Consider the following 24,282-nt stretch of genomic DNA (forward strand, 5'->3'; position numbering starts at 1 on the left):
ATACCCTCCATGTCGGTCCCCTTCATAAAAACAATCCTAGATAATAACTAGAAAAAGAACATGGAAAGCCCTGGGAGTCCTGAGAAAGGGGTTGAGAAGGGACTCACAAACCCTTCTACCATGTCAAATTCAAATGAAGGTCTCAGTAACTTTCAAGGCTTGGACAAGCTCAAGCCACTAGAATTATTCAAAGTAAATCGACAGCAACAAACAGCCCTATCAGATTTCTTGGAGCTTCTTCTCCTTGGTGAATATATTCAGACTCTGATCTTCCCTTTAAAAAGGAGGAGGAGGAGGAAAAGACTATCTTATGTATGCCACCCAATGCTTATTCCAACCCTTAACTTTCTGGTTTATGCATCTACAGGCCAAATCCAAAAGGTAAGCGCACCCCATCTCTACCCTTGTCCTTTGATTCAGAATACTCGGAAAGATTGCTGTGGAACAGTTGTTAATGGTTAACAGAAGGTGTGTAGCTGCATCTCTATTATAAGAAGTGTGAGCACAGGACTCACCTATTGAAGTCAATTTCAGTGTAGTTTGGTACAGTACCAACATCTACCAACCTGGAGCTATATCATAACCTGTGTTTGCTTTGCTGTACTTTGTTTTGTGTTTTTTCCCCCCTTTTGGCTGCATGAGCGGATATTCATGCATAACTGTGCATGGGCTGACCATGTTTCTTTATTGACCATATATGCCTACATGCGTTACATTTCTACATCAAAGGGCATATTTCAATACCGTTGTTGGACAAGTGTCAGGAATAAGTAAAACATTATTTATCTAAATTGAGGATGGAAGCCTGATATGGAGTAGGAGCACTGGGTTAGGAGTTACTGGGCCTGGGTTCCCGGCCCAACCCTGCTACTACCTCACTGTTTTCATTCTTAAGCGAGTGTGGGGGAGGAAAGTACTTTTCCCTCCAGGAATAAAAGACTGGACTGATAAACAGGAGAAAGACAAACAAGTTTAACAACATGTATACTTCCTGTACGCATGGGAGAGGCCCAGATCCTGAGTAATATACAAGTAACTCTCCAAATGGTCCAAGCCACCACCTTAAATAACATTTCCAGCTAAAGACAAAAGAAGATGTTAGCTGGGGTTGGGAACAGTTTTGGGGGGTTACCAAAAATAGCAAGGTAAACAAAGGTAAGGCCTTTATGCAAATGAAGTTCTTTCTTCCTCCACTGGTAAGTTTGGGGACTTTTAGAGTCGTCCTTCTGTTCCTAGTACCAAGAGGGAGACACGCTTACAAATGGAGATTTCCCTTATAAACATAAATGTCTCTTACAAAGGGAACTTATACTCAATTTTCAGAGCTTTTCCTTTGTCTGCTGCTTCTTAAAAATAGTCAACCTAGAATAACTATTATGCCAAAGTGGCAAACTCTGCTCCCTGTCACAAGTTCGGTCACCAATCTGGATCTCACTTTCCCGAACTGTAAAATGGACTCGGCTAGAGGGTGTCGGGCAGGGTGAGCAAAGGCAGACATTTCAATTACAGCTTTGCAGAAGTTAAAGGAAATTTCAAAGAGGTGGGTTTCTCATCATTGGAGGCATTTAGGCAGCATGTGGGTAGGTGTGTAAGAGTGTCTGTGTAAATGCGAACTGTGATTTTGGTGACTAGGATCTCTTCCAATGCTAACATTGTAGGACTGTGATAGTCCGTGTTATTTCTTTTATATCCCCAGGGGAAAAACCCCCAAAGTGTTTTGAATCATTTTCCAATTTTAAAAAATGGATACATGCTCAATTCACTTACACTGTCTCCAACAGGCATTGATTACAGACATTTCTGAACAGGTGAGTCGAAAGTAAGAGCAATGTAATGTGTACTCAATAAGGCCAGATGTTTGATAAGAGTTCAGGTGCTTCTTGTAAACTTCATTACCTCATTGCCCTAAGCCACCATTGGCCATATGCACAAACACATACAATCTCACCAGGATCAAACACACAAACATCCCCAGGGGTCTACATGCCACGGTGATCATGATTCCCTTGTAAACTTCACCGTAAAAACAACTCTTAGGTCGCCTAAAAAATTATAACTGTGCAAATTCTCACTAACATGGAATACATTCCCCTCCTTGTCTATTTACTTGGGCTTTGTTTCCCGGAACGTATTTGGCAATTGTCGGATGCTGTCTTAATAATTTATATTTTTTGTTAGCTCTGTGAAAAATGACATAAATGGAGCCACTTCAAAATGGGGGAGGAGCTACCATTCCAGAGGAACTGCCTGTACATCTTTGCTCCTTGAACCTTTAGATTGAACAATAAGGGGTTCTAGGAAAAGTAACTTCACAGGATGACCTGATCATAAATTCTTAACTAGGCTGGTCATGATGAGGAGTCACACCCCAGGCATGTAACTTCTTTATTAAAAAGGTTTGTCTTTGCCTTAAACAAGTCCTGCCCATTGTTCCTGTGCCTCTAAGTAGGCACACCTTCGAAATGTCTCTTTTCAGACCCTCAGGAGAGAAACCACCTTCAAGGGAGCATAGAATCTTAACTATCCAGTCATCCAATTCCAGTTTTATTTCCTCTCACCTTCCTGGACTCTTTTTTATGTTCCCTCCTTAATTCCAAATGCATAAAAGAAGCTGCAAACTGTCATTCTAAGAAGAATTTTCTCAGTCTGCTGACATCTTGCTTCCAGGCATAGCCTCTGTTCAACGTACATACATTTTTATAAAAAGTCTCTATAGGTTTGGACATGCTTACATCCATTTTATTTCCATAAGTGAAAATTCAAACAGATGCCAATTCAGTTGTACTTATGGGATCACCAGGCTGCTTTGTACAATTAGGATACAAATCGGCTTTTAACTTTGTTCCCAAAATAACTAAGAAAAAGAGAAGTTTCAGGAGGTATTTATTTATATATTTGTCTTTTCTGATCACTTGGTGAACATCTTACTCTGAATTTCACTATAGGATCTATGCAGAGACACAGAACATGATCAGTATCTGTCCAGTGACAGACATGAGGTGGTATGAAAGTTCTACTTGGATAATTAGAGAAGGAATTGGCCTTGTCTTTGTGTCTTCAAAGGAGAGATGAGTGTCTAAAGAGTTTGTGACTCAAAGTAGATCCTCCAACAGCAGAGCTGCCCAATTATTGACTTGTCACAAGGTTACCTCAGTGGGAGACTCAGTGGGAGGCTCAAAGAGAAGCCGGGAAACCCTCAGTCAGTCATGTTTGAGGGGAGGAAGCAAGACTGGGAGGATTCCAATTTCTGATGAAACGCAGGAGTGCAATGAGAGCAGAATCAAGTAAGCGGCTCTTCATTGTAGAGCAGAGGTCCTCAAGTGTGAGCGAGCATAAGAACCCCCCCTTAGCTTGTTAAACACAATGGTTGCCCCCCACCCCCCCACCCCCCAGTTTCTGAGTTGGTAGGTTCAGAGGGCTGGATCTGCATCTCGAACATGTTCCCTGGTATTGCTGATGCTGCTGGCCTGGGGACCACTCTTGAAGGTAAAATGTCAATTTCCCAGGCTCTCCTGTCACTGAAGAAAGCAGTTGTCATTAGGCAATAGGTGGATGAAACATTAAGTACGATTGGATCTTATGGTGAAAAATGTATTCTCTTTTCACTTTCTATTTTAATCAGTTATTTACAATGAAGAAAAGGACTCACATAACTATGAGCTTATCTTAGAATCCTTCCTGATATCCACTAATCTCCCTTTGATAAAAAGATGGGTCTCTCCCTAGCTGGTTTGGCTCAGTGGATAGAGTGTTGGCCTGTGGACTGAAGGGTCCCAGGTTTGATTCTGGTCAAAGGCACATGCCTGGGTTGTGGGCTCAATCCCCAGTAGTGGGCGTGCAGGAGGCAGCTGATCAATGACTCTCCCTCATCATTGATGTTTCTATCTTTCTCCCTCTCTCTTCCTCTCTGAAATTCATAAAATAAAAAGTATTAAAAAAAAAACACAACAAAAAACCGGTCTCATGTTCATAGTCTTCTGTGAGAAACACTATTGTCTAACTGGGTCCTCCCCAAGAAGCAGATCTTGGGGTGAGGGTTGAATAAATGGGCATAGTTTATCTGGCAGGTGCAGATACACTGGCAGAGGAGTAAGGATACAGGGAAGGGAAGGAAAGGCATCCAATGAGGGATATATGATCAAGCCACTGAAGCTTAATCCCGAGTGGGAGCTCTGAGAAACCATGTAAAACATATGCCTCAGAATTATCCTAGACAAGTAAGGAGGGAACTGAGGTAGTATTGATACTCCCACACCCATCATTTATTGGTTAAGGGCTGTCCACAGCAGGACACAGATTCCCAGGCACCTCCAGCTAAGGATACTTGTGAGCAAAGCTGATTCCAGCAGAGAGGGTAGCCCTCCAAAAATGGTGGGAGGTCAGCATTGGAAGTGAGGATGCTACACACAAATGGTGAGGAGACCTCCAGGAAAATGGGAGGAACAGTGACAGTATCGGCTCCAGCTACTTAGCTAAAATCTGAGACACAGTTTTCTGTGTGTGTTGCATTTGTTTGTACAGTTATCTTCTATTGCTTGTAGTAGGTACTGGCTTTCACTTCCCTTTTTGTTTCTTTGTAAAATAAAATTTATTTAAGGGAAACTCTCTGATTTAAAGAAAAGTGCTATGCAGATAATGCTCTTGATGGCAAGAGACGGTGGCATGAATCACAAAGGAAGTACTGAAATGATTGAAGTTTGGGAAGCACTGGCATTGTGGTTAAAGCAGACGTTGACACACTTTTTTTCTGCAAAGGGCCATTTAGCAAATATTTTAAGCTTTTCAGAGCATGAGGTCAGTATCAGAACTATTCCAAAGCGCTGCTGCAGTGTGCAAACAGCCACAGGCTATACGCAAATGAATGAGCATGGCTGTTTTCCAGCAAAATACATTTATGGACACCGAATTTGAATCTCATATAGCTTTCACTTGTTATGAAATATTCTTCTTCTGATTTTTTTTAACAAATAAAATACGTAAAAACTTAGCTTGCTGGTCATGGAAAATCAGGTATCTGGTCAGAAAATGTGCCATCCCCTGATTCAAAGCACAGCCTTGGGATCAGTCCTCGGTCTATCAATTATCAGTATGCCCTTGGACAATTATTTGCTTTTCTTGGCCTCAGTGGCCTCATCTATATAACGGGATAAGCATAATTCTAACTTCACAAGATTAGTGCAAAAGAAAGTCAATGAGAGTGAATACCTACAAAGCAGGTGCCCAGTGAGTTCACAATATAATGCTGGCCAGCTGTTGTAACAAAGAGGTCTCCCGCTCGGCAGTGCCCCTGGCACTGGAGGCTGATGTTTCCTACTCTGCTTCTCCACGAAGGCAGCTATGCACTTGGGGCTGATCTCCCCTGCTCTGGGCTGGGTTACAGAAGTTATTCCTCTTCTCTACAGAAGAGGCCTCTGAGAGCTGAGCCTGAGAATGCACAAATGGTTTTGTCACCACTGATTTCAGAGGCCTGGAACTGGGGACAGGTCAAACCAAAATTTGCATTCCATCTAAATTGTCTTCAAAGTTTTGAACCCTACAGAATTCTGTTACAAACAGCAGTGGTACTCAAACTCGAGAATACCTAAAAGTCACCTGCAAAACTGCAGATTTTCTGAATCAGCAGGTTTAGGAATCTGCATTTTAACAAATAAATGTCCTGGGGATTCTGGTGCAAACGATTCATGGAGAGCAGTTTGGGGAACACCCACAAGCATGGAGTGCAATCCACCCAGGTGGACACATCCTTCTGGAATCCTCTTTAATAGTTTCCCATATCTGTTTAAGTGCTTCATTGGCTGGGAGACCCGGAGTACAGAATTTGCTATGCATACCAAGGGAAAAATCTGTGCCAGCATTTTACCTCTTCTGGCCTCACTCTTTTCTATTTCCTCTGAGCCTCCTGGAGTAGAAAACAGTTTATACAGAACTCTGCTTCAGATTATCATGTGCTGATTATCATATCCAATTAAGCATCCCTGTGCTCTCTCGCAGGCCAAAAGGCTATTTACAGCTTAAATGGGAATTCTTGAGCAGAATCTTCATCTTCGCTGGATTAATAAGATGTTGACCCCAAAAGGCTGCTGCCCACAATCTCAGTCTCTTGACGGTTCCCAAACAAACCTCTCAGGAACAGGAGAAAACTATACCCACAGATTTCAAAGTGGCCTGTTTAACACAAGAGACGATTCCTGGGGAGGAAGCAGGAGAGAACAGTGACACATTTCTGTAACTGGTATCTGTTGGACACATGCTAAGTACCAAACTTTGCACATATGTTACCTCATGTCACCTTCACATCGTGCTATGAAGGAATGCTGCAACTGTCCCCACTTCACAGATGACGAAACTGAGGCATAGGAAGGAGACACTGCCCAAGGTTATGCCAGGAAGTGGCTTCAGAGTCCAGACTTTTAAGCACTAAGTTATCCTGTAAAGCAAGCATGTCAAACTCGGGGCCCACGGGCCGCACGTGGCCCACAATGAATATTGTTGCGGCCCAGCCAATATAATGGTATGTAAGAAACATTTTAATAAAAATTGTGTAACTTAATTCTTACAATATCCTGTTATACTAGTACCTAATTAATAATAACGAACTACAACGTTCGCTAATGACTGGTTACTATAATCATGTTGTATTCGTTTCCCTTACACATCTTACGCACCAGTATACCATTTCTTTCCACTAATACTAGCAGCAAAAATGTTAGCAGTCAACTGCCACGTCATTGATCTTGTACTGACTTGTTTGGTGTGCGCAACAGGAAATATTTTGCATTCGGAGAATGAGAAAAATAGGTTTATTTGCATTATGCTTATTAATTTGTGTAGTTATTCAGTGTCTGGTAAGTTGTTGTTCAAGAAAATATAATTTTTATTAAAATGTTCTATTATTTTATGTTAATGATTACTCATTTATTTCAGCCCTTTGTATCCAGCATGTCTCTATAGAAATAAACCTACATTTCTATGAAAATTGAAGTTTTTGTTTTTTTGCAGCCCACATAAACTTAAACCTTGTTTATTTGGTCCGTGTTAGCCTTTGAGTCTGACCTGCTTGCTGTAAAGCAGTGGTTCTCAACCTTGGCTGCAATTAGAATCACCTGGGAATCTTTTTAAAATCCTGATTTCTGGGCCTCATCCTCTGGAAATTCTGTTTCTTTGTTATGGGGTGAGGCCACAACATTAGTAACAAAGGAACAGAATTTCCGGAAGATGAGGCCCAGAAATCAGGATTTTTAAAAAGATTCCCAGGTGATTCTAATGTGCAGCCAAGGTTGAGAACCACTGCTCTAAAGGATCCAGATCTCAACAGTCTCCTATTTCAACATTTCTGGTGCAATTGTATTAACTAGATATTCTTGTGGCTCCTCAAAACCTACAGAATATCTTCTGGAACTGAAGGAAGATACTTTTTTTTTTTCACCAAGGCCCAATTTGCTCTTAGCACCATGTGACTCTAGGTTCCTCATTTTGCTTCCATAAACCACAGGTCTCCAGCTGCTCAATGTGGTTAAGATATCCAGTCCACCTGTCTTACAGATCTGCTACTCCTCGTGAAGTTCAGATAAGATAACATATGTGAAAGTCCTGGGAACTTATAAAACGTTATCTCAAATGGTAATTTCCCAGCCTGTCATTTCCATAAATTATTTTTAAATGTTGAAATGGAAGAGAGATATTAGTTTTGTAAAATTACCTATGTCAGATAGATAATTTTGAAGATGGTGGCGTTCGTAAATGCTTGTACTACCGCCTCCCGCAGCCACATCAAAATTAAAACTCAAATACAGAACAACCATCATCCAGAACTGCTGGAAAATTGGCTGAATGGAAGTCCTACAACCAGAGAAGTAAGGAAGAAAGCACACTGAGCCTGGCAGGAGGTGTGGAGGTGCAGAACGGGCTGGTCCGGCACCCACGTGGGCCACTGTTTTAATTGGGAGGGAGATCATCTCTGCGGAGGCTGCCTGTCAAGAGCAAGGGGTCTCAGCCCCACACCAGACCCCCCCAGCCCAGGGTCCTAGAGCTGGGAAAAGAAGTCCCTATGGGCAGTAAGAACTACAGGCTGTAAAAACCAGTGCAGATTGGGGCTCAGTGACACAGAGGCTGCCGGAGACCCAGCTGTTCCTCTTAAAAGGCCAGAACCACGAACTGAACTTACAGGGTCCTGCTTCCTCTGAGCTCCAGCACCAGGGCGAGGCTCTGGGGGACACAGACACATACGAGGAGGAACTGGATTGTCTGGCACTGGGGGAAGAACTCGAGGGTGGCTTTCTTCCAGACGGAGGTGCTCGCAGGGATCCTCATTCCTATGCTGGGACCTCCCTCGTGGATCACAGGGCTGACTGGCAACCATTTCTGTTTGCTCTGCCCTGGTGATTTCCTAAGACCCTGCCTCCTCTGGGACAACTTCCAGCATATCAACCTTCACATCATGGAGGTGCCAGAAGAAGAAAAAGAGCAAGATATTAAAAACCTATTTAAAGAAATAATGATAGAAAACTTCCCCCACTGGTGAAAGAAATAGACTTACAAGTCCAAGAAGCACAGAAAGTCCCAAAGAAGAGGAACCCAAAGAGGACCACAACAAGACACATCATAATTAGAATGCCAAGGGCTATAGACAAAGAGAGAATCTTAAAAGCAGCAAGAGAAAAGCAGTTAGTTAACTACAAGTGAATGCCCATATGACTGTCAGCTGAGTTCTCAACAGAAACTATGCAGGACAGAAGGGAGTGGAAAGAACTATTCAAAGTGATGAATAGCAAGGACCTACAGCCAAGATTCTACCCAGCAAAACGATCATTTAGAATTGAAGGTCAGATAAAGAGCTTCACAGACAAGAAAAAGCTAAAGGAGTTCATCATCACCAAACCAGTATTATATAAAACATCGAAGGGTATTCTTTTAGAAGAGGAAGAAAAAGATAAAAAATGAACAACAAAATGGCAACAAATACATACCTATCAACAATTGAATGTAAAAAATCAAAATAAACAAATAAGAAATCTAATAAACAGAATAAACTGGTGAATAAAATAGAATCAGAGGCATGGAAATGGAACAGACTGACGATTCTCAGAGAGAAGCGGGGTATGAGGTGGGAAGAGATTCAAAGGTCTTACATGCATTACCTATGGACACAGACAATAGGGTGGCGAAGGCCTGGGGCAGGGCAGGAACTGGGTGGAGGGGGTAATGCGGGGGGTGGGGGGGAGAAGAGGGACATCTGTAATAACCTCAACAATAAATATTTTAAAAAATACTCTAAATTTCATTTATATGAGGTATCTAGAATAGTCAAATTTATAGAAACAGAAAGTAAAATGGTGGTTTCCAGGAGCCGTGGAGAATGGGAAATTAGAAGTTGTTATTTCACAGATATAAAAGTTCTGGAGATTGGTTGTACCACAATGTGAATGTATGTAACACAACTAAACTGTACATTTATAAATGGTTAAGATGTGTTATGTGTATTTTACCACAATTAAAAAAAATTTAGAGGATTTTCAGACTGAGTGAAGATATAAAAATCCAGCAATAATATGATATGTCACTATGGAAATTAAAATAATAATGAGATACTACTACATGCCTACTAGAATGGCAAAAACCCAGAACACTGATAACATCAAATGCTGTGGAGGATGTGGAGCAACAGAAACTCGTTCACTGCTGGTAAGAATGCTAAATTTTGCTGCCACTTTGGAAGACAGTTTGGCAGTTTCTTGAAAACCTAAACATATTCATGCCACAGGATACAGCAATTGCGTTCCTTGGCATTTACTCAGATAAATTGAAAATAAAGTCCACACAAAACACTCTACATGGATGTCTATAGCAGCTGTTGAATGAACTCAAAAGCAATCTAGAGGCTTTGGCTCGAAATTCATGATAGATTTATTCAAGGGTCTTAAGGTTTGCAAACCAGAAACACAACTAGCCCAGAAGTGTTCTCAAGAAGAAAGAAAAGTTGAGCGTTCTTAGAGTAAAAAGTATGATCTTGAGAATAGTAAGTTCTTCATTCTTAGCCCTAGGATTGGTCCAGGACAGTGGTCAGGCAGTTTTGATGATATATTTGTGGTGATCTGGAGAATGGACATTAAGAGGATGGGTTGGCAAAACTTGGAAGCAGCCAAGATGTCCTTCAGTGGGCTAATGGATAAACTATATAGTACAATCAGACAATAGACTATTATTCCACACTAAAATGAATGGGCCATTAAGCCATGAAGAGGCATGGAAAAAACTTAAATGCATATTACCAACTGCATAAAAGGGCCCTCTGAAAAGGCTATTAACTGTAGAATACCCACTATATGACATCTGGAAAAGGCAAAACCATGGAGACAGTAAAAAGATCAGTGAGTTCCAGGGGTTAGAAAAGAGGGCTGATAAGTAGGTGGAGAATAGAGGATCTTTAGGGCAGAAACTATTCTGTATGATATTGTAGTGATGGTACATGTCATTAAATGTTTGTCAAACACCAAGAGTGAATCCTAATGTAGATTGTGGACTTTTTAAAAAATCCTCACCTGAAAAGTAAGAATATTTTTCCCAATGATTTTTTAGACAGAGTGGAAGATAGGGAGGAAGTGGGGGGGGGGGGGGGGAAGAGAGAAGAAAAAGAGAAATATCAATGTGACGGAGACACAATGATTGGTTGCCTCCTGCCCACACACTGAATGGGGGGGAAGGGATCAGACCTGCAACCAAGGTATGTGTCCTTGACCCGAGAATCAAACCTGCAAGCCTCTGGGGCGCAGGCCTATGCTCCAACCACTGAGCCAGGCAGGCCATGACAAGTTGTGGACTTTGAGTGATATTAACATGTCAATGTAGGTTCATTAAGAAATGTACCACTCCAACCCTAGCCGGTTTTGCTCAGTGGATAGAGCATTGGCCTGCGGACCAAAGGGTCCCGGGTTTGATTCAGGTCAAGGACATGCACCTTGGTTGCAGGCTCCTCCCCCACGAAGGCCTTGGTCAGGGCTCATGCAGGAAGCAACCAATCGATGTGTTTCTCTCACATCGATGTTTCTCTCTGTCTTTCCCTCTCGCTTCCACTCTTCCTGAAAATCAATGAAAAAATATCCTCTGGTGAGGATTAACAAAAAAATAACAAAAATCCTTCCTTTGTTGGTAGTAAGGCAGACTTTGCACATGTTGGCGCAGGAGGTGTATGGGAACTCTACTCTCTGGTAAATTTTACTGTGAACCAAAATTTCCCTTCTGTTAAAAATATAATCTATTTAAAACTTTTTTTATACAAGGAGGAGGATTGGTTGAGTTTGAAATTTGGTTTTAAAGGAAACCTTTTTAGATTAAAATTTTTAAAATTTAATTAGTTACACATAGATGTCTGATTTGAGTCTCTGTGGTTTCTTTATGTTGCTAATATTGATTTGAAAGAGGAAGAAATACGGAGCAACTACATAGGAAACAAAAACTGGATGGACAGATAACATACAGGGGGCTAGTCAGAACTTATCTGGCAGTAGATAAGATATTAAAGGACTTTTTATTTGGATTATACTGTGATTAATGAGGGATTTTATCTTTCAGATTGAGGTAGCAGTGGGGGGGGGGGGGGGGGTTGAGGTAGAGAAAATGGAAAGATCTAAGATCAAATTAATCCAAAGTAGAAAAAGCAAAGGTTTTTCTGAAATTCAAAATGAGAGGCAAAGCTTAGATGCTTACTAAGAGATGTCAACTAGTCCTTAGCATTTATTGTTCTTTTAATCTTGCTCTATCCATTGCTTCTCGTAAATCCAAATGCTCAGTTATCTTAAACATAAGATCTCTTTTATTTAAAAATAAGCTCAGGTTGTGCGCTTTACTTATTTAGGTCTTAACCATGTGGTTCTCAAACTTTGGTCCTGGACCAGCAGCCTTAGCTTCACCTGGGAACCTGTCAGAAGTCCAGTTCTCAGACCCTAGCCCAGAAGCACTGAATCAGAAGCTCCGGCAGTGGGGACCAGCAGTGAGTGTTTTAACAGATCCTGTAGATTATTCTGATGCTCACCAACGTTTGAGAACCACTGTCATAACCAAACTCAGAAGCTTGCAAAACCAAGGCTCTACTCACTGGCAGCCACCAGACCTGTGGATTTGTTGATATAGTGTCTTAGAGGCAACAGTCAAACTTAGGGCTTGCCTTTGATTTTCAAGCTTAATAGTCATTGGTAAGGAGTCATTCTTACCCATCAATAAGCCTATTTGATGGCCATTTACATCCCTCTTTTCCCCTTTGCCAAAGATACACCACTTCCTACTGCCTCTACAGTATAAAAACAGCATGCATAATGAAAGAATGAAAGGGCAGGCCAAGAAGAACGCAGAAGGAAGGAGTTGATAAAAATATGACAACTTTCAGTTTAGTGATAGAAGAGACATCTAACGTTTAGATGATGGTGAGGACTTAATAGGAAAAGGACCGTCTCATTCATTGTTTCCTCCTTTTCGCCATCCTTCCCTTCCCCTGAGCCCCTCTCCCCTAATTTACCCAACCCTGACCCCAGGGTTATCACCTTGGAGCTATTTCTGAATAATCTGAATAACAGAGAAGAACAACAAAAGGGAGAAAGCACATTATTTCAACTGAACACAACTGCCAACCTCCAGTTGCTAGCCTTTCTAGTTGCAGACATGATTCTATAATTGAATGAGATGATGTTTTAGTCAGCGGTTCTCAACCTATGGGTCGCTACCCCTTTGGGGGTCGAACAACCCTTTCACAGGGGTCGCCTAAATCCATCCTGCATATCAGATATTTACATTACGATTCATAATAGTAGCAAAATTACAGTTATGAAGTAGCAACGAAACTAATTTTATGGTTGGGGGTCACCACAACATGAGGAACTGTATTAAAGGGTTGAGGCATTAGGAAGGTTGAGAACCACTGTTTTAGATCATTCCCACCTGTTAATATCAAGATCCCATTTGTGGAAGGCAGTTTCCTGTGGGGGTTCTGAATATGGATTCTGGAGTCAGACGACCTACCAACCAACCTCAGCTCCATCACATCCCAGTTGAGAGAACATAACATGAGTATGTGAGTTTACCTCTGTAAGATCCTCCCCATCTCTAAAATGGGGAGAATCAAAGCACCTCTCATGGGATTCTTAATGAAGATTAAGTAAGATCATCCACGGAAAGCATTTAGAACCATGCCTGGCACATATCAAGGGCTGAGTTAATGTGAGCAATTATGATTATTATTGTAGTGTCTCTGAAATGCTTGTCAGCCTTCAGCAACATCTTGAGCGTTTCCAGGCATAGCAACAAGGCAGTGAGAAAGCAGGAAGCATAAAGGTAAATGTGTGAGGATGGCCACATTGGAAGGTGGTGAAAAAGCTGTTAGCAACACAGCAATTCATCCATTTATTGAAATACGTTACGGTATTTCTGTACCAGGCCACAAGACTTGTGTTTGAATTACAACTGGTTTCAACAGGAGTTGAGGCAGGTTGACTGCCCCCCACAGGAACATTTGGTAATGTCTGTAGACATTTTTAGTTGTCACAGCTGGCGCTTACTACTGGCATCTAATGGGTGCCAGAGACGCTGCTAAACATCCTACGATGCACAGGACAGTCCCCCACAGCAAAAGAATTATGTAGCCCAAAATGTCAAGACTACAGAGGTTTGAGAAGCCCTGAATCATAACGTTGGGTGACATTATCTTAATAAGACTTGACACATTTTTTTCAATTTTCAAAAAGGCAATGACATGGAAGATTCTGCACTGGACGGGAGGAGGTGAGAATGGGTGACGTCTAAAATTCCTTCAACTCTAAGGCTTGATAAATGTAGTTGAGCCTCAACCACAAACTGAAGTCAATGGAGCATCTTCACACTTTTCCCCTTTGCCTACTCCTTTCCATAGAGACAAACTGAATTTTTTAAAAAGTTGGTAAAATATTAGAAGGTAACCCGATGGCTTTATTGGAAATGTTGCTTGCTAAAACAAAGAACATTAATGACAATTAGAGAATTCTGAAGCGGGAAGAAACCTTAGAAATGATCTAGCAACTAGGTTTTAGTGGAAATCTTTCATCATATTTCACAAAGGAAGAAACTGAGATTTCGAAAAGCCAAGAGACTTGACCTAGGACATAATGTTACAACCATCAGAAGGCCCAGATTCTTCCCGAATATTTATTTAACTTATTAGTCAGACAGTGATAATATCAGGGATCGCTTCTTTGTGCAGTTGCTTTGCATTTTTTCCTGATGATCACAGTCTATATATATATATTCCCGATGATCACAATCTATTCCCTATTTCCAGAAATCCCAGAATATGGGTTTCACCTGATGAGGTGATGGCAGCACAAGTTAAAAAAAAAAAAAAGAAGAAGAAAAGATACAAGAGTACTGAGGGAAAAAGAATAAAACCTGCCTATTAGACAGTGACCATGACTGATGAAGGAAGAGGGGAACTAAAAAGGTGGCCAGTTCCCAGTGAGGTGACCAGAGGATGCTGGTGGTTCAATAGCACATGGGAAAATCAGGAGGTGATTTGGGGTAGCAGGTCGCGTAGGTTGGGTTTCAAGTGCTGTTTTGGGGGAAAGAAGCTGAGGGGATGAACAGTGTCAGGGAGTTCCAGCAGAACTCGAGTGGGAGAAACACACTGAATTTGTTGTCTATGAGGCAGTTGCGGTCCCTGGAAGGACCGGCTTCAGGAGTCCACTCCAGATAACTCAGAGGTAGCAAAAGCACCAGTGTCCTCAGCTCCTGCCGGCTCTGATGTGCTGCAGGGAAATGATAACCTGCTCAGCTGTATAATAATGTTTATAATAAAGCTGCTTCCCATGGGGGGAAATGATGCAAACACAAGCGAGAATTAATTTAGGATCGGGGTGCATGGGAAAAATAAAGATAAGATTAACAGATGACTTGAGGATGCTGCCAACCTCTTTGCTTTTCACTAATTCCCCCCACACTCCTCACTTTCTAGAACTCAGGGAATCCACGAGACTTGCGGCCTGTCCCGAGTTTTTCCTTGAGTCCGGGGCACCGCATCCATCACCAGCGTCCTTTTCCTTTAACACCTGTGTTCACAGCGGCACACAGCTACTCGTCCCCCATCACTGCTGCCAAAGTTCCACACAGGGGGCCAGGCAAACACCCCCCCCTCCCAGAGTCACCCACAGCTTTCTGACCTGGGGAGTCACCCCAGCAATGTCAAGACGAGGAGGGCAAACTTGCCTCAGTGTCTTTCCATCAAAGGCCACCTTTGGTTCATGCCAAATCTGTCATCCTAAGACATTTTTATTCATTTTAATGGACTAAAGGAAAAACCAAGCCAACATTTTTTCCCCCCTTAACATTGAAGTCTATAGGAAGACCAGCCGGTGCCCGTGACTGCCCCACTTCTGCCAGGGGCCACCACTTCCCAAGGCAGCCAATAGCAGCAGCACGCCGAGGGGAAACGCATCTGAAACTGGGCTTGGATTCTGTGAAAGACAACCGCAGTGACGGAACGCTCCATGCAGCACAGCCAGCGTGCCCACACACTCACGGCCACTCACTCACACAGCCAGGTGGGCACTCGGGACGTGCGTCTCCTGGCACAGACACACTCACACAGTTAGCGTGCGCTCTCTCATTGCACCTCCAGGACCATCCATGGTCCACATGTACCTGGTTACACACACGATATAGATGCACAGCCTATGCTCTCTCTCTCTCCCTCCCCGTCTCTCTCTCTCTCTCTCTTTCATTCACACACACAACACCCTTACACACAGCCTCCCAGAGCCGCTGAGCACACCGCCGTTTCACTAGTACTTACGTACACAAGTGCTGGGCGCTGGCCCCGACCCTCCAGCGGGCAGCCAGCCCACCTGCAACCTGAGCCGCGGCGCAGCCCATCCCTGCGGCAAAGCCCGGGCGCTGGAGTCCGGGGGGCCCCCCAGCCCCTCCCCGGGTCCCGCCACCCCGCCACCCCGCCCCCGCCGCGTCCCCACCGGCACACGCGGGCTCCCGGCTCCTAACCCCCGCGCACCAGCCGCACCTACCCGCTGCCTGCGGCCACAGAGCCAGGCGCCGGGGCGGACTGGAGCGGCCACCCCCAGCCGCCGAGCCGAGCTTCTGCCGCCGCCGCCGCTGCCGCCGCGCTCCCCGCCGCTGCCTGCGCCTCCCGCCGCCCCCTCGGGTGCCGGCTCCAGCCCCCGCGCGGGGAGGCCGCCGGGCTGCAGGCGCGGCCCCGGGCTGCGGGCGGCAGGACCCCACTCGCGCTCACCTGGGCGCGCCGTGCATCGTCTTCTTCCCGGGCCGGTCGAGCCTGGCCCCTTGGACTCAACAGCCCCCAACCCGGTCGGTCCCCTGGGCGGTCCCCGCAGTCGCCCCCACCGGGCGCGGGGAGCGGCGGGGGCGCGGCCCGGCGCACAGGGAGTGGGCGCGGACGCGGGCGGGAAGGACCTCACCCCCCGGGGCTGGCCGGCGCGCGCCTTCCTGGAACGATCGCTGTCCTGGGCTCACTGCCGGCTCCTGGGTGACCTTGGGCAAGTTGGTGAACATCTCTGAGTGCCCATGTCCTCTCCTGTAAGATAAATAGGAAAGGCGAAAGCGCGTGGGGTGCCCGTGCCAGGAGAAACCCTACCCCGCAAGAGCTTACTTCCCTCTGCCTGCCTGCCTGCCCTGCCAGGGTCCGTTTGGGAGCAGGGTTCAGAGTGAGCTCCGTTGTCCCTTAGATGCAAGGCTCCCAAGTTTTCCCCAGGCAATGCTTTGTTATCCGGAAGTCTCCGGAAGTGACCCGGCCAATGTTTCTTAATCCACTATTTGCTTTCTGGATCTGGCGGTAGCGTTTCTCCCAGCTCTGTCCACTTGTGACCTGGAGCTCGTTATCAGACCCGAGCCGAGCCTCAGCGCTCCTGTCTGTAAAATGGGGACCCTGAGCTGGCAGTTGTGTTGAGACTGACCAAGGCTCCTGCCCGGTGTCACCTAGTGCTTGTAACGTCTGCGAGGAACTGGGACAGGACGCAAAGCATTTTTCCTCGACACATCTGAGGAAGGCCTCAACTTGCAGGGTCAACACAGGTCAAGAGTTAAAGCATGTTGGGAAGGGACGGGGAAAGAACCTTCCTTGGGTGAGACAGTGGAGCGGGCCAAAAGGCCTGCTAGCCGGAGAATTCTCCCCCTCAGGACCACCGAGTCTGCGTGGGAGCTTGACAAAACAGAGAAGCCGTGACAGTAACTAAGCTCTGCATGCAAATAAGTCTCCCAAGACAATCTTAAAAGACAACTAACTTACAATTGTGAGTACAACCCCAGTGAACTGGAAATTGGCACTGAGCATGCCAAAAACTCTGAGCAGGTCCCCTTCTCAGCTTCTCTCTCTGTTGATATTCCTGCCTCTTGCCCCCCACTTCTTCTGCCATGTCTGTCCTCCTCATGGTCTATATTTCGCCCCCATTTTACTCGCTGCTTTCTCTCTCTTCCCATTTCAGTCTGTCCCCGTCCTGTCACTGCTTCTTCACCACCTTCGTGCTTTGTCTCCGTCTCAACACCACTCACTCCCTGCCATTCAGGTAGGTAGTCACCCGTGACTTCTCTCCCTGGCCTGAATATGTCCTGGATCTTTATTCCTCTTAGATACCCCATTCAAAATTTAAAAGTGGAAACATTAAATTATTTATCTACAAAGATATTAAGATCCAAACTTGAATTGATCGCTATGCTATTTTCCTACACCCAACGCATCTGACAACACGACACCATTATCCTCACAATCATCTTTGATGCCTCTGCCTCTGTTCCCCTTCTCCTCGCTCTCCACTGGACCGCTTGCCAGTCCCCGGGGAGTCTGTCCCAGCTCTACCTCTGGCATCTGTCCTTGCCTCCCTCTTCCCACAGGACGGAATCGTATCTGTTCTGGAATCAGCAAAAAGATCTGCTAACTGGTCTCTGCCTTCCAGTCCTTCCTCCTTTCTGATGTCAGCATGCTCTTCCTCAGGGAGGTCCCAGCGATGTCACTCTTGATCCAAAACCCTGCCATGAAGACAAGAAACACCTCCCCAAAGATAACCACCTCCTAATGCCAAGAACCTGGGAATATGTTCTCTCACAGGGCAGAAGGGATTTTGCAAGTGTGATCAAATAAAGGACCTTAAAATGAGAGATCATCCTGGATTATACAGGTGGGCCCTTAAAAGTGTCCTTAAAAGTCTAAGAGAGAGGCACCACAGTGATCTGATGTGAGATGGACTTGAACAGCTGTTGCTGGCCTTGAGGATGGAAGAAGGGGTCCTGAGCCAAACAAGGCAAACAGTCTCTAGTCTAGAAGCTGGGGAAGGCAAGGAAGCAGAGTCTCAGCTAAAGTCTTCAAAAAAGAAGGCAGCCCTGCAGACACTTTGATTTAAGTGCAATGAGACTCACATCAGACTTCTGATCTAGAAAGCTGTGCCATAATAAATGTGTTACTTTGAGCCATGAAGTGATTTGTCGCAGCAGCATTAGCTAGAACAATGCCTCTCTTTTACTGCTGGAGGTACACATGAGTGTCTTATCTTGTTATTAAGAGCAGTCCAAGGTAGTCCTTACTTTTAGCATCTTGCTTTACCCAAATCTTGCGTTTTCAAGCAATCTGTTCCCGGAACACCTCTTCTTCTCTCGTCTGTACCAGTGTCCTCCCCAGCATGCCCGCCAGATGTTGTCAGTCCTCCCTCTCCTCAACGCACACGGATTCCATGGAGCTGTTCCAGATCTCTTCCTTCTTTGATTTCCCAGAACTTTTCATTGTCTCAGGTATATTCCATTTCTAATGGAGAGAAGAGAAGAAAGGAGAGGAGAAGACTGTCGGTGCACAGGTTGAAACTGCTCTTGGCTCTCTGCTCCCACGACGCTGTGTTCACCTCTGTGCTGCAGCAGTTACCACCACGCTTGGTGTTTGAGTCATTTATGTGTCTGCATGGACCAGCGTGGTGAGTGCCTCGAAGGTGGAGACCACATCTTACCTTCTTTTCTATGGCCCAGTCCCTTGAGCCAGTCCAGGCACACAGTAGGGACTCAATAACTGTTTTGTGAATAAATGGATGAAGAGAGCAAGTGCTATGTCTGGTTGTGTTGAGCAGACAGGGCTATTCATAAAATTTTCTTGCATGATCTGTTTCTATTTAATGGAGCTGGTTAATGGAAGCGCCTAAGTTAATATGATGTGGTTTTAAATGAGGCTGCTTTGATGCATACCTTGAAACAGACTTTTCTTGGTGTTATGTTTGTTTTGCTTTTGCTAAAAAAGAGCCCCACAATAAAAGGGCTATGTTTTTAATCAGTTTTATTTTTAAAAGGATACTTTTGTAATTGGATTATTATTAACATGAAAACCCTTTGGCCCAAGAATTCTACTTCTTAAAATGTATCCTAAGGGTAAGAAGCCTATGTGCACAAAGACTTATCAAAGAGAATGTTCACTGCAGAATCTTTTGTAAGAGCGAATTGGAAATAGCCCAAACATTTAACAACAGGGAATTAGCTAAATATATTAGCCCTACCATGAAATACCATTTGGGTATTAAACATGATTTTGACAATTGGTATTTCTTATACAGAAACATGTTTGTGAATATTTTTATATTCTTTTTACACTGATCTGTATTTTCTAAATACCATACAATAAGCATAAACTTAAAAGTTAAGTTTATTTTTAAAAAACATATTTGCCTCTGTAATACTTTCAACAGTGAAGGTAAATTTAAAAATAAAAATAAAAACATCTTTGCCTCCAAAAAAAACTTTGATGCTTTTCCAAATTCCAAGAAGACCCATCTACAGGTGAGATTCAATTCTCTGATTATGACAAAAGAAGGAAGAAGTCACAAAAGGCCTGAGATACTATCTAGGCCTGTCTCCATTCCATAAACGTATTCATTCTAGGAGTAGTTATTGAACCATCTCAATTAAGGCCTTTGATAGCAAGCCACAGAAAAGGACGCTAGCTAGCAAGCAAAAGAAAAATTATGGAACTAGATAGGGGCTCACAGAATAACTGGGATTCTAGAATCCAGGCTTGGAGAAGCCCGTATCAGAAAGGCCCCACAGAACCAAAAAGTTGAAAGTGCAGCAACTAATTCACAGAGAAACTCTATTGGGGACAGTGGGCCATGCCTCTGGACACAATGAATGGCCTCCATCAGTTCTCCCCCCTTGGGTCACTCACCCAAGTTCAAAATCTCTGGAGAACACACCAGACTGGCCAACGTTAGCTTTGCATCTCCTCCTCTCCCTATTCTGAATCAGAGTGAGGAGGTGCCTCCACCAAGGCTACACATAATGAGACTATTTCCCCGATAAATTTGGGGTGCTGTTAGGAAGTGCAAATGGAAGTTGGCAGCCTGAAAATAATAAATAGCAACTAAGAGCCCTTCAATATGCCAGGGTGTTCCAGCTTCCTGGCTTGGAACAGGCCAGGGAAACTGAGGCACCAAGAAGCTGTTGAACCAGTGGTTACACAGTGCAGTGGCTGTTAGGAGTTGCCCTTCTCTGCTCAGCCCACATGGAAGGTGATGGGAGAGAGAGGCTGAGGGCACCCGGGAGTGGGTCTGTGTGGTGTCTTCCTCAATCTCTGAAGGAGGAGGGCAGGGGCTCATGGAAGGAGCCTCCAGTACCAACCTCAGCTCGAGCAGGCAGAAACACCACTCGGAGGAGATGAAGTGTTTGATTCCATTATTTCATTTATAAACTTGAAACATGTTCAGGTTTTCTGTTGTTAATTTTGTCCAGCCTGCAGAAACAAATGCTATTTTTCTCTTCTGATTGTCCACACCCTGCTTGACTAGTACAAATGCTAAATGTCCTGTTGGTACTCGCTGTGTAACAGCTGAAGTGCCTTAGCAGCACCACACCTTGGGGGTATCTTAAAAGTCTCAGAGCTTGTTTTAAGTTTATTTTGCTTCAGATGTCTTAGGGGCTGTGTGTGTGTGTGTGTGTGTGTGTGTGTGTGTGTGTGAGAGAGAGAGAGAGAGAGAAAGAGAGAGAGAGAGAACAAAAAAGAACAAAGAAAATGGAAATTATATTCCAAACCCAAATTACTAAAATAAATCAATGCCTCTCTTGAACTCACAAACATAGTCTGCACACCTTCCATCCATTTAAGAGCTGCTGAAAATTTCTAAATAGTTAGAAAAAAGAAGTGGTTTTTTAAAATATATATATATATATATGTTTTGTTATTGATTTCAGAGAGGAAAAGAGAGGGCTAGAAACAATGATGAGAGAGAATCATTGATTGGCTGCCTCCTGCAGGTCCCCCAGTGAGGATTGAGCCCGCAACCCAGGCACATGCCCTGACTGGGAATCGAATCATGACCTCCTGATTCATAGGTCAAAGCTCAACCACTGAGCCACGCTGGCTGGGCTAGGAAAAAGAGTTTTAATGCAGCTGCATGGAAACTGAACTGTGAATACCTTTCCTGTAATGAGGCCAGGGTGGCTGGCTTCATTGTAATAAACGCCACAGAATAAATAAAACCCTAGAACAAGAGGCAGTGGCATTCATGAGCACTTGTATCATTTATAAAAGTCCTTTGTTTACCTTACAGACAATCATTCTATTTCAGGAAACAACTTCTAACAAAAGTGGTGAGTGGAGAAGCCTTTGTAATTTGTTGTCAACTCTCCCATAGAGGGCCCTGTTTATTCTTATTTCCCCACAATCCCTGTATGATTATCTCCTCTCCACCAAACCCAAATGAGAGCTGATGAGCGAGGCTTTTTGCTCAGACTCCTCAATTTGACCGCCAGGGAGCCTGGACTCTGCTTCTGCTCCTGGCTCAGCTCACCACAGTCTTGTCCAGCTATACTCTGGCCGTGCAGGGCTATGGCCATGCTGGATCCTGCACAGCCATTTCTGGCCTCAGGACTTCTGCATTTGCTGTTTTATAGACCTGAAATGCTACTCCTCTGGTTCAGCCTAAACATCTTATTTTACAGAGAGGTCTCCTCTTGACCACTCACCCCCCATCCCATTACTCTCTGTCCTAGCACTCTGTTCATGTCACTTGTGGTCCTGATCTTACTCTGTGACTAGTTCAGTGATGTGCTCTTTACTTGTTTATTCTCTGACTCTCCAGTGAAACCTAAGCTCCTAGAGGTAAGAGACGCTGCGCTTCAGAAAGATCCTGGCTGAGAGTGGACACTGCCTTGGTGAGAATGGAATGGATGGAACTATGAACAGTGCCATTGGATTTGCTTTCAGAGCTTCTGTGCTTTCCAGGGGGTCAGAGGTACCCAGTAACCAAGGGACCCCACATCCCTGTGGATGAAAGAGACCAATCACTTCTATGAGAGGATGTAGCTTCAGGAGAAATAGACTCATGAGCAGGAGGGGCTGTGAAACGGAACAGGTGGTCCCAATGCAGTGACATCAGGTGGATGAGGCAGAGCAGGAGACGCTCAGGCTGCCTCTAAACTAGGAAACAGCTGCCGGGTAGTCCGTCTATTCCAAAGGGAATTAACCTGATTTGAGCAAGAGAGTCTGAGATCGCAAGTTCAAGACAGGTGTTCTTAGTAACTTACTGTGAGGCAAAGTCTGCATGGACCTGCTTTTTGAACACTGAAAAGCCGACCTCCTTAAGCCGCAGAGAATAGAGGCAGATAAAGGGCAGCCAACCGGAGTTATCGCCGTCCAGATAAGAGGCTCCTGGTTCTTTGTGTGTGTGCTTAGCTGTTCTTTGTCCTCTAGTCTTCCTGATATTGTTGGGTTTGATCAATTTCTGTTTAAAAAGGCCGTTAACTAATTCATGTTTTATTATCAATACAAATCACGTAAATGGATATTTAGGCTATCAGGAAGAAAAACTAGAAAACAAAGTCTTCCAAGAGCAGCTAAATCGATGAGATAGACATCACGAGTGTGACCTGCCAGACAAAACTTGGGCACAACAGAAATTTTACAATTTATTTTTAAATTTGTATGTAGCAAAATTCATTGGGTTTGGGGTTGCAGTACTATGAGCTTTGAAAAATGTTGTGTAACCACTACCACTTCCAGTTTATGGCACAACTGAATTTTAATACAGACAAGGTTATTTGAGGAATATATATATATATATATGTATATATGTGTGTGTGTGTGTGTGTGTGTGTGTGTGTGTGTGTGTGTATGGCTAACATGCAAAGTGTCCCCTCGGGAGTTCAACCAGGAGACCGGGAGTTCGATTGCTCGCTATGACATGCGCTGACCACCAGGGGGGAAGCATGGAACAAAGGAAGGCCCTGACTGGCAGCCAGAAGGAAGGCCCCGATCAGCCCTGATCATTGGCCAGGTCTAGGGACCCTACCCATGCATGAATTTTGTGCACCGGGCCTCTAGTTATAAATATTCTATTTGATGGGACAATTCTGACTGGCTGGGGCCAGCCTGAACAAGTCCCTTCATCCTGCACACTGACCCTCCTTCCCTGCCCTCCATCATTTTGTCCCAGTCACAAACCTGAAAGTTTTTGTCCTGTAACTAGGAGATAAGGCTCTAATCATAGCAGAAGCTGCAGTGGGAAGAAGAGGAAAGTAGGCAGATATGGAATGGCCTTTCACTCTCCAGATTCCTTGGCCTGCTTTGAGCTATAGAGAGAAAGGGTCAGAAGTGCAAACCAACAGGAGTGTTTGTAAAGGATTTGTGAGAGGCTGGGCACAAGTCAAGACTCTGTGTTCAGGGCCCAACTAATGAAGCAGGAGGAGACCATGTTTTTGCACCAAAGAGGCAGTTCATTCAGAGCCAGATTCCCTGGCACAGACATTGTTGATCTCATGATGGGTAATGGTAGCAGTGACCTGTCACCTAGCAGCATTGACGGCAATGGAGGTGGTCAGAGTGGAGAGGGACACAGTGAGTATGGCTGACATGTTTGGATCGTGGGAGCTTATGTGGGATCCCTTGGGGCCTCCTAATGATACAATACAATGGTTAGTGAATAATGTGACCTGTATTTCAAGCTTAAAGAAGGGCAACCTGGGTAGCTAGGGAGCTGGCATATATCATCTCACAAACATTTTACTAGTTTTCTATGGACAGGCCCTGTGTTCAACCATGGGGAATATGATGAATGAAAAAATGGACCCCTTTTTATCAAAGCACACAGAGCCAACTAGAGGGCATAGGGATGGACACAGATAACCTCAATACATTGTGAAACTTGATAGGGTAAGCATAGGTGGCAAATGGAGCTCATGGCATTTATTATTTTATTGTCATTTATTATTACACTAGAGGCCCAGTGCATGAATTCATGCATGGGTGGGGTCTGGCTGGCCTGCCCCAATTGGGGTCGAAAG

General features: G+C 44.4%; 1 protein-coding gene across 6 annotated transcripts in view; it reads right to left on the reverse strand.

Annotated features, from left to right (window-relative positions):
- Nucleotides 1-16,557, reverse strand: part of HTR4 (5-hydroxytryptamine receptor 4) — a 141,873-nt gene extending 125,316 nt beyond the window's left edge. For 4 of the 6 annotated variants that reach the window (XM_081091844.1, XM_081091847.1, XM_081091848.1 and 1 more), the window contains exon 1: nt 16,256-16,557. The gene's annotated coding sequence lies outside the window, so the exon portion shown is untranslated. Of the gene's footprint in view, nt 1-5,205; nt 5,794-16,255 lie in introns of those variants that run through there. The other 2 variants (XM_081091845.1, XM_081091846.1) reach the window with 1 other exon arrangement.
- Nucleotides 16,558-24,282: the final 7,725 nt, after the last annotated feature.

Source organism: Myotis nattereri (genome assembly GCF_964212035.1).
Source record: "Myotis nattereri genome assembly, chromosome: 5".
NCBI lineage: Eukaryota > Metazoa > Chordata > Mammalia > Chiroptera > Vespertilionidae > Myotis > Myotis nattereri.